Consider the following 16550-nt stretch of genomic DNA (forward strand, 5'->3'; position numbering starts at 1 on the left):
CACCCCTTCACCGCTTGGCAAAATGTCATGACAGGGACAAAATGTTATGCCTTACCAGGGATCACATAGAAAAATTTATTTAATTGACTCCAGGCAGGAAGTGAAGAAATATCTCCAGCCTGGACATAGACAGTATTAACAACTTACAGAGGGGGCCTACTAGCAGTAAGAACTTTATATAATAAGCTTTCGTGAACCCATCACCGCTATTAGGCCCCCATATGTCATATGTGTAGATTCTTTAATAAAATTATTTCTGGAGAACCTATACCACCCTTATTTCTGTCAGCATACATATCAGTAATTCCTAAAGAGGGCAAAGATCCTACTGTACCCCAAAATTACAGACCAATATCCCTTCTTAATACAGATGTGAAAATGTTCTCGAAGATCCTGGCCAATAGACTCGGAGGTCTCCTCCCAGCTTTGGTACATCCAGATCAAACAGGTTTCATACGAGGAAGAGAATTACGCGATAATACTAATAGAGCTCTTAATCTGATTCATTGGATAGAAGCTAGTTCGGCTTCTCTACCATGCCTTTTATTGTCAACAGATGCTGAAAAGGCATTCGATCGGGTGGATTGGATGTTTATGGAGGAGACATTAAAGGTAATTGGTATAGGACCGAATATAAGGCAGGGAATTGCAGCACTTTACTGTAAACCAGAAGCGAGAGTAAGAGTCAACGGCTTAGTATCTTCCCCTTTTACTATACAAAATGGAACGAGACAAGGATGCCCATTGTCTCCTTTATTATTTGTATTAATGTTAGAACCCCTTTTAACTAAGATTCGAAACAATTCGGCCATACATGGAATTAGAGTAGGGGATAAAGAACATAAATTATCGGCATATGCAGATGATATTTTATTTTTCCTCACTCAACCACAGATATCCCTTCCTAATCTACTACAAGAACTAAGTATATATGGTAATATGTCTAATTTTCGGATTAATTATTCGAAGTCAGAAATTTTGCCATTAAATTTATCTCCGGCCATTAGCCATAGTTTGAAATCCTCATTCACTTTTAAATGTGCCTCAGAGCATTTTCGTTATTTGGGAATCGAACTTTCAAGTTCGTTGAGACAAATGTATGAACTTAATTTTGTACCCCTGTTGAAAGTGATTACTAAGGACCTTGGCTCTTGGGATAAAACAACATTTACTTGGTTAGGTCGCATAAATATTTTGAAAATGAATGTTCTGCCGAGAATATTTTTTTTTTTACAGTCAATACCGATTAGATTGCCGCCATTTTTTTAAAACAATTACGTAGTTTGTTTTTGAGATTTGTGTGGAGTAACAGAAAACCAAGGTTGTCATATGATATTTTGAGGTGCAGCAAACAAAATGGCGGCTTGGGACTGCCAGATGTCTCTCTTTATTATAAAGCTGTTGCATTACAGAAGATACTAGATTGGCAGTATTATGAGAAGGACAAGCAATGGGTTCTGTTGGAAAAATATATGGTCGGTAGAAATGTAGCTAATGCCCACTGGCTACCATCGGCCAGTAGATGTTTGGCGGCCACAGTATCGCCCCTGACTATACACACTTTAAAGGTATGGGATACAGTAAATAAAAGGGGAGAATTGGTCCCCAATATATCCCCTTTAGCACCAATTGGTGATTTCCCCCAGGTTTTTACCAGGAGAGCACTTATCATATTTTCGTACTTGGGTGGTGGATGGGGATGTTCGTTTGGGCAGATTTATGGTGGAGAACGCTCTTATCCCATTGGAGGAACTGAGGGAAAAAAAGGGGTACATTTCCTTTAGATGCTTGGCGGTACTTAAAACTCAGTAACTTCCTTTGGGAACATATTAGTCTAATTAGGCCACTTGGGTCTTTAACTTTTTTTGAAAAATTATGTGACTCTAGGTCCCCCCCTAGTCGCTCTCTATCTCTTATGTATAAAATGTTATTGAAAATAAGCTCAAGAGGTTGTAAATTATAAGGTGCTTACCCGGTGGTATCGGGTTCCATATTCTTTAAGGAAAATTTATCAAAATGTCTCTCCTCTATGTTGGAGGAACTGTGGGTTACAGGGGACATATTTACATGTGTGGTTGGAATGTCCGAAGCTTAAACCTTTTTGGCAAGATGTTAGAGAACAAATGCAGACCACTCTGGGTGAGACTCTACCGTTTTCTCCGGAGGTCTTTTTGCTGCATTTGATGCCTGTGTCAAAGGCTAAATACAAAGCTACAGTTTTGCCTCATCTTCTAAATGCAGCAAAGAGGTTAATACCGAGATTTTGGTCAAAAGGTACCTACAAGATCAGATTGGGTAAGGCAGGTTAATTGTATTATGGAATCTGAAAAGTGGATAGCAATGGGTAGAGAGAATCATGATGCGTTCCTCAGTAAATGGGATATTTGGATTGATTATAGCTCGATGAACCTTTAGGGTGGGAACTTTGGGGGAGGGTTTTGGAATATGGAAATATGTTTTTTTTATTAAAAGGGTATCCAATTTATCTTTTTTATTTATTTTTTTGGTTGAGGCTTCTTGCTGGATTCATGACCTATGTGGGGTGATTTACTAACCTAAACACACGCACGCACTAGGTGCGTGTGATTTTTACACAGCAAAACGTATTTATCAACCAAAAAGTCTCTAAAAGCATATTTCCACTAATGCCATATATGGAAAAATCATGCACATGATGCATAAATAATGCTGCTTCACAGCTTAGACAAAAATGGTTAGCTCATGCATTTACATTCCTGCATTCATCAACGCAAGCAGCACAACATAGAGCTAATTTACACAACATCACCTTGCAAATTAATGCAGGGCTTTGCACAACACACCTGCTGGGTGTGTACACACTACAAAGGTGTTTAGATTCCACCCATAGATCATGCTGGGAGGGAACAGACTACAGAGGTGTATACATGTTCGTGGTGTGTTTATAAGGTTAGTAAATCAACCCCATGGAGTCAGTCTTGTATATATATTTGTTATGTGATATTGGCAATTCAGGAAATTCTCTTCTTTTTCTTACATTCTGTTTGTATGGACATGTATATGTTTTTGAATTTATAAAGATAAAATTATAAATAAAGATTTAAAAAAAACAACTTACAGAGGTTCTAGCCTGCCCCAATTTTACTAGAAAATGCATATTTATTTGTCTGTTTTTCTTTTGAACATTATCTCTCATTTCCTGCCTGGTAAAACCATTGTCACTGGCACAATCATTGAAGGGAAATCTCTCTAAAAGAGCCCTTTTAACCAAAAAAACAAGGTGGTGTATATTCCTTCCACAATCTATGCAAAACAAAAAAAAAGAAACATGTGGGCTTGACATAAAACTTTAATAAGAAAACTTTAATAAGTCCCAGAAGTTATGATTCCCGTTGGTGAGTCAGTCCACTGCTTTCACATACAATGGTCATAAATGGCTCTCCACCAATCTGACATGCTACATTTAACACTGCTCTAATCATCATTGCTTTTGCTCCATAAGCAGTACTTTTGATCAAAGCATCCTGACTGTGTTACAGAAATGAATCAGGAGGGTTCAGTTGGGCTTTAAGTTGTGTTTGTGCTCCACATGTAAAGATTCTAATGATGCATGATAACAAACAATGCATTGAGACTAAAATGTCACATGATGATTCACCAATTAGGTTCAACTATTAGATTCACATAATAGCTATATAGAATAGGGTCTATCATTAGACTTGTGCGCCGTCAAAAAATTTGTTCCAATTCGTACGAATTTCGATTCGTAACGAAATGAATCGCACATGTCTATCTATCATGCCAATGACCTGGGTGCTGGTGAGCCTTAGGGGTCTATTCACAAAGCTGCCAAAGGATCTGGCAGTAGCTTCGGCCGATCCTTCGGCTAGCTTCGGCCCCAGGACCCCTTCGGTTCAGGAGAACCAAGGGGGTGCTGTACGGGCTATTCACAATAGCGCGTACAGCTCCCGATCACAGCCGAGCAGCTCAGTCGAGCGCTGAGCCATGCTGAAAGCCGAAGCTGGCCAGTTTCACATACTATTCCTAGACATATTTGACACAAATGCATATTTTTTTATCATCACTTGAAGAGCCTTGCTGTTTCAATGAAAGATGTGACTTGATTGACAATTCTCTGATTCAGGGTGTTGTTTGACCTTTTTGAATGGTCTTGCTATGCAATGTTTATAACAATGAGTAATTATATTGCATATTCTTTTGCTGCGGAACTCCTTTGTAAGGGTATGAGCCATCACAGTTTCTGCATGCATCAGAGCTGATTAACTAAAGAAGTAGGGTATGTCCACTTGGAAATGTGAATTTTCACTTTGCTTAGTGAATATGGTGGAGCTATGTGAAAATTCACTCATTTTTGTTTGCACTTGACTGATTGAAGTAATTGCAGCTTCACCTCATTCACTAAGCTTAGTGAAAATGAACGCTCTACTCTAGTAAATCAGCCCCATAATTTCAATGGTTTTGTTTTGAAAACTGTGTTATGACGCTGGCTTCATCTGTTCTGTTAGAGCAAGCTGATCTGTAGTCCATTAGCTTTCTATTCTATAAGTGTGCATGTCAAATGTTTCTATAGCTCGCCCACAGTCTGGCAGAATGTTTTAAACTGAGCTCAGACTAGCTTAATGCATATTTCTTTATATAGGAGGAGATGCAGCTTTGTATTATCTGTGCTTTTATTTCCTCACTGGTATTTGAAAATTCTCAGCTCTTAGACAGCATGTGTAATCTTGTGTGAAATGCATCCATAGTTTTATCAGATAGTTGTTTTGCTTGTCTGAGTAAGTAGAGTTTATTCTTTAGAAAGAAACAGAGACTTTCCTTCTCATCATTATATATGTCAGTGGGTTCTGCTAGAGTGTTATAAATATCATATACTTTTTTCCTATCCAGGCACAGCAACAGAGCTTTCTTTCTGTCAGTGACATCCATAGCAATCAGTTTTCAGATCCCTGAATTTATTTCAACCACTTTGAACTGGGAGAAACAGACTGTCGCATAAAAGTCAAATGCAGAAAAACTGTATTCATTGCATCAAGTGTATGTGTATGACTGTAGAGGACACACTGTCTGAGAAATGCAGATATGAGAAAGCAAACAAGATTTTTATCCTTGTCACTTTAACACAATATGATAGGTTTTACTGCAGGCTTTATTATCCAAACACTCACCAGTTTAGCTGCATATTGGTGCATTTAGATGACTGACTTGACATTAGTGTCAAACGGAAGAAAAGACCTATCAACAAAACTATAATATGGTAAAAGAGGCTAACGACAGAGTAGAAATGAACACATGCAATACTGAGTACTGTTAAAACACTACTTACATCCTCATAAAACTAGATCCGCTTGTTAAATATCACCTATCTTTCATAAAGCCAGTTTTAAAATTGCCTTTGGGCTCCAGGACCCATGATAAAAATTAAAAATTATCTAAATCAGTTATAAATATTTCCTGGTGCATCATGGCAGCACACAATGGGTAACGCTCTACCCCCCAACCCCATAGGACAAGTCTGTTATGAGTGTACTAGTTTTGACTCCTGTTACCTGATCCTCATTCTTTTTTATGTCCTCGCCATGGTCATGCCCTCTGGATGAATATTTTACCCTTACTTGCTGTCATTCTTCAGCCTTCCCATGCAGGGTTATCCTCCCCTGTGGTGAAGCTCAATATGACTTTAAATTAGGTATGCCACAGGGAGTCCTGTTCTTAGTGTCTCGGGACATATATGATTCTATGCAGGGCAGCAATGCTCCCGCACTGGATGTCAGCCATTGCCTCTACCTTTCTGTGTTTTGCCTTCGCTGCTTGTCTTTTTTTTTTCCCCCGGCGTCAGCGGCGCTGAGAACGGGCGGCATTCTTAGGACTAGCCTTTCCCCTACCCCTACTTCCAGCTGCTGTGCTCTGTGTCATTAACTTTCCTTATCTACCTTCTTCTTCATTTCTCCCAAAATCTACCTGCTCTGTGAGGTACAAGCTCCTCTACAAGTTTCTAAAGGGTCCATGTCTATTATGAAAGGTTCATACATTTTCAAATGACACATAGCACATACAGTAATTAATACCTATATGGGGATTCTTTCACTAATATCACTACTTTACAAAGTAAAAATAAAGTGGCTGTAACGTGTATGTGTTCTTTTACTTATTTATTGTAACTTCAAAATTACAAATTAAATGTACTAGCAGACCGAAAACCCTCTAATATTAATTCATCACAGATTTACCATTCTTTCTTTTGCTTATGTGTTTAGAGTTGTCCCTGTCAGTAGTGTACTTAGGGTAGCGCAAGGGCTGCTCTAAAGAGTTGCAGGGTGTTCTGTAAATGGAAGCACCTTCTGGTATGATTTCAATAGCCATGGTGTCAATGTCACTTAGCAGAGCCAGTGTCTCCAGTGCAGCCATTGGAGGAGCCTTCTCAGTGGCATAACAATAGCCATAGCAGCTAATGCAGCTGCTATGGGGCCTGGGGGTGGAAGGGAGCCCCATGAAGGATTGCAGAAGTTGCTGTTAACAGTGACACTGTACCCCCTGTGACATTTGCCGTCAAGAAGAGCTGACATCATATGTACAGGAGGAGACAATGCAGACAGCTCTCCTGCTAACTAACTTTGATTGACAGCAGGGAGGTCGCTGAGGGACTCCATTATAATTTTGTTATGGGGGTCATATGATCTAAAGTTACACCCCTGAGCCTTCTGTTTCTTAAACAGTAGTGGCACAGACGGCACTGACATTTTTAGGTTACTCTTTTCATTTAACCACTAAATGGGCAAGAAATGCTCTTTACAGTGGAGGCCAGTGGAAAGAATGCAGCAATGTGACATTAGACAAAAGAAATAAAAAGTTTTTTTTACAGTCTGCAGAAGAAAAATGTGTAATGTTCCCCTCTAATTGATACCAGACTCTGTAGCTCTGGTAGGAATGTTAGGAAGGACCCCCCCCCAAGTTCAAAATAAAAAAAGTGTGTGGGGTTCCCCCTTAAAATTCCTACCAGACCCTTGATACGTGCACAGGACCGGCAGGGTGGAATGATCGAGCACCCCCTCCCTACGCCATACCAGGCTATGTTTCCTTGGGATTGGGGGGGTGTCCCCATGTCGATGTGGACAAGGGCCTCTTCCCCACAACCCTTACCCAGTGGTTGCAGGGTCTGTGGGCAGGGGGGCTTATTTGCATTGGGGTACCCCTTTTATTAACCCCCCCCCCTTTTGAATGAGTAAGGGGTACTTGTACCGCTACTCATTCACTAAAGGGTTAAAAGTTAAAAGTAAATGTAAATAAACATGACTGTATTTTTAAAAAGTCCATGATTAAAAAAACGAAAGAGTAAGTTTTTTGATACTCATTTCCTTTATTTAAAAAAAAAATAGATCCATCGCTGTAATCCAGCATGAATCACGATGAACGATGCCCGCCGACTCGCCGAAATAAAAAAGTCCCGCCGCGCGCCGACCCATCTGAACCCAATGAAGATTTGCTGCAAAATGATATCTCTGGCCCGAATGGTCATATAAATAGTATTATGACACCTCGGCTAACAGACCCGCATGGCATTCAGGAGCTTACCACCAGGCCAGGGTTGTGGGGAAGAGGCCCTTGTCTCAACGGCATGGGAACACCTTCCCAATGCCGAGGGCACGTGGTCTGGTATGGCACAGGTAGGGGGGCTCTCGATCACTCCCCCCTTTCTTGCAATGCCAGGATCTGTGCTCGGATCAAGGGTCTGGTAGGAATTTTACGGTGGACCCTATGTTTTTTCCCCCATTTTGTGGTGGTGTGGTTACCCCTTAAAACATTTGTATTTTTAACTGTGGGGGGTCCCTCCTAACATTCCTACCAGAGCTAAAGAGTCTGGTATCAATTGGGGTGTAACCACACACTTTTTTTTTTTTTCTGCAAACTGAAAAAAAAAAACGTTTTTGTTGCTTTTGTCTAATGTCACTTTACTGCAATGAAAATGTGTTTGTAACCAAGATTTGCACATACTACCGCTAAAGAAAATTCGGAATTCATCAGAATCCCAAAACGTATTGACTTTCCGGCCCGAATCCCGAAAAATGAAATAACGAAAAATCGGAATGAAAACTAAACAAAACACATTTTTTGCTGGTGGACATATCTAGTCTTCATCTGAGAATGCCTTGCTACAAAGTATCTAAAGCAGATTTAATCTTGTAATGGAATCACAGTAGCAGAATGACCTACTAAGAAGCCAGCAATTTCACATGGTATTAGAGGTATGTACCATTCCAATATATTGTTCCACTGAGGCAGAATTCAGACTAATTCATACCGTATGTTTGCTGTGTTCACAATGAAATAGGTCTCACCCACACTTGTATTTTTCACCAAGGTTTGGCATGTGGTTGTACATAGAGATTCACTCCGCCAGATAGCAATATCCTTGCAACCAGATGGATACCAGCGCTGCTGTGTGCCAGAAATTTCTACCACATATAGGGACTCACAGGCTTCCATTACACTGTGCTCAAATGCTAACACATTTCATTTAATATGAATCTTCCTCAGAGCGGGCACAGTAAATAGGCTATATACCTTGAGGTGTATATATACTCAGGAGGAAGGTAATTCTGAGAGGCAGCATGGCGGGAACGCTATCCATTCAATTTTTTTCCGTCTAGGTAACTTCCTTCAATTGGAACACATTGTTTGTGTAGGGAAGAAGTATTCCACCACCACCAAAAACATCCCGCCCCCACATAGAACAAATCATAGCATGGGGGTATGGTTATAATACCCAGTCAGGTAAGTATATATATTTCAAACAACAGTTTCCTCCACCAATTATGTCATCCTATGGAGTTTTATCAGAGTATGGTCCATGGCTGCTCCATGTCCTCACATATATAAAACTAGCATTGACTAGACTGTATAATGCTTTTACAGAAATGCCTCCTGGGATCAGCCTTCCTCACATAGCGTTATGCAATTATGACTCCATTATAGAAAATTTAAGGAACAATTCCTAAGATTTACTCAACAAAACAGAATATAAATAACAATAATCATAATATAATTATAATCAAAAATCAAATTAATATAAGGATTGGGAGTATATATACAGAAAAAAAATCATATTGTAAAACAGATGAGAGGAAAGGGAATATTACAAAAAGCAACTCAACTTTAAAGCTTCATTTATACCTGCACTACAGAATGCTTTAACATGGTGTATCCATCTACATTCTCTTTGTAAGATGATTTTATCCCAATGTCCACCTCATTGATTTTGATGAATTATCCTACATGTTGAACTTAAGATTATTAAAGGAAGCTCCATGATTGAAAATAAAATGTCTCGCCACAGGTGACAAAAGGTTGTGAGATTTAATATTGTATATACCATGTTTCCCCGAAAATAAGACACTGCCTTATAGTTTTTTTAGCTCAAAAAAACACAATAGGTCTTATTTTCGGGGTAGGTCTTATTTTTTTTTAAATGTACAATAATCCACACTTATTCATGTACAGCAGTCTACATGTATTCATGTACAAAATATACTGTACATTTATTCAAATACAGTCATGTCATCTTCTTCTGGATCTATATATACCTCTAATACAATGTGAAATTGCAGGCTTCTTAGCAGCTCATTTTGCTACTGTGATTCCATTCCTATAGGCAATGTTCACTATCTGATACAAGATGATATCTACTTTAGATACTGTGTAGCAGGGTGTTCTCAGCTGAAGACACCTCAGGATGCACAGCTCTCACACTTATGGAAACAGTGGTAACTATATCATGGATGTTCATTCATTCCTCACTTGCTATGCGTCTACCACACAGATAGCCATGAGCCACACATTTCTTTGATTAGGAGTGCCTCAATTTCTGGTTCGACATATACAAAAGAGGCATCTCTATCATACTAATGGAATGAATTCACTACTGCAGTGTGCCGCCTACCATATTCATGAATTATATTGAAACCCAAATACTAAGACAGGATGCCTTTTACCCATAAATATTTATTGGGGACTCACAAGTTTTTTATTTGTTGGGTGTTGTTTTACTCAATATATGTGTGTTGGTTGTTCATATGTGATTATGAGTTGTCCTATTTAACCTCTTGCCGTCCGCCCGTAGTAAAAAAACGGACGGACGGCACTGCAGCATCTGCGGGTTGCCGTCTCCAGACGGCAATTTTTTTCTGCTCGCGCGCGCCCCCTAGCGGGCACGCACGGGCAGAAAAGACCCGCTAAATGCACACACCCGTTACCGGGTGTTTCACATATAGGCGATCGGCGGGTCCAATGAATACTGAAAAATGGCCTGGATGGGAAGGGGGTTTAACACCGCGGATGTCAACTGGTTAATATAGATTTTTGTGTATTATGAATTAAAAAAAAATAATGTTTACAAATTATATTTAGATGTAGGATTGAGTATGTGCACTATGGGATCCTGGTAGTTGCTATAATGGGAACAGATTTTTTATTTCATATAAACATTTTAGTACATACCAAATGTACTGTAAGACCTTGCAATTTAGAGCAGCAATAAATGCTCAAAGGTTTTTCAATATTGAATCCAGAATAAACAAAGATACTGTACATTGCCCAGCAAAGTATTTCTTTAATTTGTTTTGCTCAAGAACTTAGTCATCATGTTTCTGAACAGCTGCTTCAAGCTTTCTCAGCTCAGCTTCCCTGAACTTCCTCTCCAGTACAAGATCACAAGAAACAGAGCAGTCTCCAGCAACTGTCCATCTACTAGATTGGAAAAGGGAAGAGAGGGGAGCATGGAGGAGAGGAGAGGCTTGCCTTGCTGTGTCTGTGTATTTGTGGAGAGACATACACACAGCATATTAGCACATAGAAAGATGGCTCCATGAGACCCTGCAAGAGAAAGGAGCCACCCTAAAACAGGATATCAGGGCCACTGTTTAGGGGATCAGCTGATTCTGCAAGAAAATAAAACCTTTAAAATCGAGAAGCAGCATCCATTGTAAGTGAATAAGTCAGCATTTGAAAAGGCTTAAAAACGTTTTTACTTTAATATCACATTGATGTAAAAGTCTGAAGCAAAGTGTGTTTATGCAGTAGATACATTATTTTTATTAAAGTGTAATAACAATTTTGCAGCCAAATTGGGACAACACCTACTCTATATTTGTTACATGTTCCTATTCACATAGCATAACTAAAAGAAATATTTAAAAATTGCTGCCTACATTTTCAAATGTGCTTTTTACTTGCTTAAATTCCTACCTGGCATCCACCTTATGTAATGTTAAGGAGGGGGCTGTGGGAAGTTGTTTACTCTAATTAACCCTGTCTGTTTCATACTGGCAGATTTAATCAGTGAGGGGAAGCTCAGTCTGTCCCTCACTTTGTCCCTCTACTTTCACTTTTAAACTGCTCAGAGTTGCCTGCAATCCACACAAAGGCCTTCACCAAAGAAACATCTAAAATGTAAGAAATATTTTTTTACAATATTTGAGGTATGCGGTGTGATTGGGAACACATACCAAACATTTAATGGGGTTTTCTCAAATTTCACTGCAAAAGTGGAAATTCACTTTAAGAAATTCTATTGGGATACATATGAGGACCTATCATGCAGCAAGAGACATTTTATGATTCATTAAGAACTGTAAAGTAGAGTTTTCTTCTGTGTTATTCGCAGTAGAACTAAAGCATAACATTAACATTGCGAACTTTGACTTTGACCTATGGTGTATCAGTAAAGCAACTGCAAGCTGTGCTACCATTGTTTAATCTGAATAACACTGCAAAAATAAAAAAATAAAACATACTACAAAATCTTGGGTTTCAGCATTGTAAATGTAGCTTGATATAATATTGAACTTTTGTGAAACGTGTGTACTTTGGCCCAGCTGACTTCTTTTAATTGTTAATTGGTTTTCCTATTTACTGATAGAGCAGATTTGCATACTAATTTGGAACACAAGACCTAGAAGTCCAATCTCCTCGGTATCAGTAGCAAACTTTCTACAATGAATAAACAAATTTTGCGGAGGCTGCGAGCAGTGAATTTCATTGAACTTGACTTTGTGGCAACATTGCTATTATTGCTATTTTATCAAAACTGGTCTCTAGACTGAAATTATTTTTTAAAAGTGTGCATTTTAAAGTAAGGTGCTGTAAAAAGCAGACTTCACATCCAGTCACTATATGACATATATATATATATATTGTTTACAAACAAAAAGCACATAGCAGCTAGATGAGGTTATGAACTGCTGACCTGCTTTCCTTATTGACTCCAATTAACTTTGCAGATGTTGTGAAATTAATCTAAAATGTCAGACTATTTTGATGAACTTTCAGCAAAGCAAAAAATGTATTTCACTCATTCTTATCCATCAGCCTTTCTACAGGCTCAAAGACCCCAGTTTGAATCCAAACAGCTGTTTTGGTCATTGACATGGAAAGCTTCCCTGGAGATCTTATAAAAAGCCAGTATTGTAGATACACAGATTATCTGCCACAAATCACTTCATAACATGTATAGATTCAAATATCTGTTTAAGCCGCCACATTATCTTACTTTTGAGGGTCAGGATACTATTACCTCCCTCTCTTTAATTCTTTTGAATTATATGAGCACCTATGTTGGTTATACAAAAATGGAAAGATTCCACAAAGTTTATCTCATAAATATGTAAAATGATTTTTGCTATTGCTATCTAACTTATATCCCTATACTTTAACCACATGATACAATTGGACATGCTTACTTTGCAAAGGTGGTTTTGTTTAAGTTTCTGGCAGGTCAATTTGGACTTGTGATACTTGTGCTATACATGACATTGTTGTTAATTGCAGTGTTTGCTGTTTAATTATGTTGAAGAGATCTGCCGATTCTGGTGAGGTTGTATTGACATCGAGGTAGAGAATATTTTTTCTCTTGCACAATTGATATGGCAGATCAATGTGAATAGCTTAATATTTAGTACATGAGTGTACTATGATATAAATCTACATTTTGTTTCATGTTCATAAATTGTTGTAAATTGCTCTAAAAGTTGAAGATAACGCAGTGATACCTAAAAAAAAATCCCACTTCTATAATATGTGACTATTGTAAGATATGATTAAAGATGTCTCAAACAAATTACTAATTATTCTATTCTGTTCATGGTTGCATGGCCAAGGAATCCCCGTGTTTTACACACCTATTTTCAGGAAGTGGCCACTACAGCACCATTAAATGCGTTGGTGTTTTTTTTTTTACTTTGTCACATAAATACTTGCCTATGGTTTCCTCTAATAAGGGCACCTCCATTTACCTCATCTCCTGTTTTCTGGGCTCAAATATTTACCTGTGATAAGATTTCTCCAAATATTCTGTCCCATTGACACCCAAACAAACCCTAATGCACAGCATGCCAGCAAGACAAGTCTGGCTTCTGCTGGCCATGTCCAGTCAGATTTTGCTTAAGATTGTTTTTGTCAGGTCAACAAAGTTTTCCATTACCTAAGTAATGTGAGGGTTTAGCAGTCAAAAAAGTACAGTGTATTTCCAGTAAGCACATTTTTTAGTTATTTCAGATTTTAATTTAAACTACATTTTTAAATATGAAATTCACATTTTCATGTTACAAGCTTGCTCATCATCATATTTGTAATTGTGTTTAATGTAGAATTTGTAAGTAAGAAACTACAAGGAACTCTCAGAGGCTTGGGGCATTTACACTGTATCTCTATTAACAATTGTTCATGACCCCCTTAGGGAGTGCATTGTTTTAATGAAACAATGAACTCCAACACTGACTTGTGAAAAGGAGAAGTCAAGTTTCTACTGTACTGCTCCTTTTCACAATTCAGTGTGGAGGTTATAGACTTACCATGTAGCACTGTAAAGCAGAAAGAAGAGCCTGCATAAGTGATACCACATATGGTTACCAATTAAAACATAATTACAGTTGATGCATAGGATAAGGGTTTTTCAAACATTAACACACATTGATAAGATCATTTACATTAAACCTATGTATTTTATATGTTCATATGTATCACATACATGCGGTGTGCTGGCGTTTACATGCAGCAGCTGTCACCCAATCATCAACTTGAATTGGTGACAGCTGCAGGAAAAAGCAAGTTCCTGATTCAGGAATACCTAAACACTCCTAAATTTACAGGGGTGAATGGGGCCTTATTGTGTGTATTAGTGTGTGTATTTCAGGTTGCTGGTGTGTTATTGTGTGTCTATTAGTGTGTGTGTATTTCTGTATGTGTGCGCATTTCTGTGTGTGAGTGAATGTGAATCTGTTGGTCCTCTATGATTAAAATTAAAACATGTGGGAAAAAAACACACACACACACACACACACACACATATACTGACACTGCTCACATATGCACATGTACTGTGTATATACACATACACTATATTACCAAAAGTATTGGGACACCCCTCCAAATCATTGAATTCAGGTGTTCCGTAAAATGTCCTTGCTACTAAATATTCCACGGTCAACTATTTGTGGTATTATAACAAAGTGGAAGCAACTGGGAACAACAGCAACTCATCCACGAAGTGGTAGGCCACATAAAATGACAGAGCGGGGTCAGCGCATGCTGAAGTGCACAGTGAGCAGAAGTCGCCAACTGTCTGCAGAGTTAATAGCTACAGACCTCCAAACTTTGTGTGGCCAGATTGGCACAACAACAGTGCGTAGAGAGCTTCATGGAATGGGTTTCCATGGCCAAGCAGCTGAATCCAAGCCTTACATCACCAAGTGCAATGCAAAGCTTCGGATGCAGTGGTGTAAAGCATGCCGCCACTGGACTCTAGAGAAGTGGAGACATGTTCTCTGGGGTGACGAATCACGCTTCTCTGTCTGGCAATCTTCTGGACGTGCCTGGGTTTGGCGGTTGCCAGGAGAACGGTACTTGCATGACTGTATTGTGCCAAGTGTAAAGATTGGTGGAAGGGGGATTATGGTGTGGGGTTGTTTTTCAGGGGTTGGGCTTGGCCCCTTCGTTCCAGTGAAGGGAACTCTTAAGGCATCAGCATACCAAGACATTGTGGACAATTTCATGCAACCAACTTTGTGGGAACATGAGCAAGTTTGGGGTAAAGGAACTTGACTGGCCTGCACAGAGTCCTGACCTCAACCCGATAGAACACCTTTGGGATGAATTAGAGCGAAGACTGTGAGCCAGGCCTTCTTGTCCAACATCAGCACCTGATCTCACAACAGCGCTTCTGGAAGAATGGTGAAACATTCCCATAGACACACTCCTAAACCTTGTGGACAGCCTTCCCAGAAGAGTTGAAGCTGTTATAGCGGCAAACGCAATATTGAACCCTACGGACTAAGACTGGGATGCCATGAAAGTTCATGTGCGTGTAAAGGCAGGCGTCCCAATACTTTTGGCAATATAGTGTACATATTGATGTAACAGACACATACTGACATCACTCACAGAAATCCTGACAATACACACACAAACCATCACAATAAAATATACTGACATTGCATACAAAGAAACCATTACAAACACATATACTGACATTATAAACACATGCAAAAATTAACACTGGTAATATATATACTGTAGTTAATTTTTTTCTGAAATATGAGGTATTATAAAATTTGGCCTCAGTGTAGAATACTGCTTGTGTCTACCTGAAAATCTATGTAAAGCCATATAAGGAAGCTGTTGAAAAACCATATAAGGAAGGTAAAAATCAAATGATGAAATTAAAGGATATTGACTGTATTCTGACTCCGATTGTTCTTTTAGCGATTTATCCCTTGCTGAGACCTCTATGCCGGGCCTGTATAAGCAGATATAATCACCGCGGACAACCCTCATCAGGTAGCTGAACTCACCAAATACCTTTTCATCCATGAAGGTGCTTTATTTGAATGCAGCAGGATTACAGCAGACAACAGGATACAGCAGATGAATGAATAGACGCTATATGAAGGTCAGAGATAGTAATGTTTCCAATCATTCAATGGTCATGCTGTTGCTTGCAAGTCATAAATATGAAATCTTAATATTCAACATTTAATGAAAATTAAAACAACCATTTGGAAAATATTTTTATTTTTTATTTAAGAACATAATAAATTAATACATGTTATGTAAAACATTTGTTTTAAGCTGGAGTGCATGTTTTTCAGAAAGCACAAGACTGATTGTACTCAGTTTTATCTTTACTCTGTTGTCCCATTTAAATGCTGTTGATGGTCTACTTTGTAAAAATTGGTCATTTTTTGGTGAATAAGTTCTGTTTTAGGAGAAATGCATTCACATATATGTTTTGGATTATTTGGAGTACTAATACATTGGGATTCAACACTGGGCCGGAGTGCTGTTTTACTATTATTGAACATCTCAAAAGTAGGGATGTCCAGATACCAAGTAACGTACTTGGTACAAGTACAGATACTTTTCCAGCTCCAAGACCAGATTAGAAAAAAACTCGAAAGTTAGGAGGCAGCTGTCATTTTAAAGGAGCATATGGAGCTCCTGGGATTTGTGCATCTCTTTTTTAACATATGATTTGTTATATATATATATATAATGCACCAATA

Source organism: Nanorana parkeri, unplaced genomic scaffold, assembly GCF_000935625.1.
Source record: "Nanorana parkeri isolate BGI_ZX_2015 unplaced genomic scaffold, ASM93562v1 scaffold317, whole genome shotgun sequence".
Lineage (NCBI taxonomy): Eukaryota > Metazoa > Chordata > Amphibia > Anura > Dicroglossidae > Nanorana > Nanorana parkeri.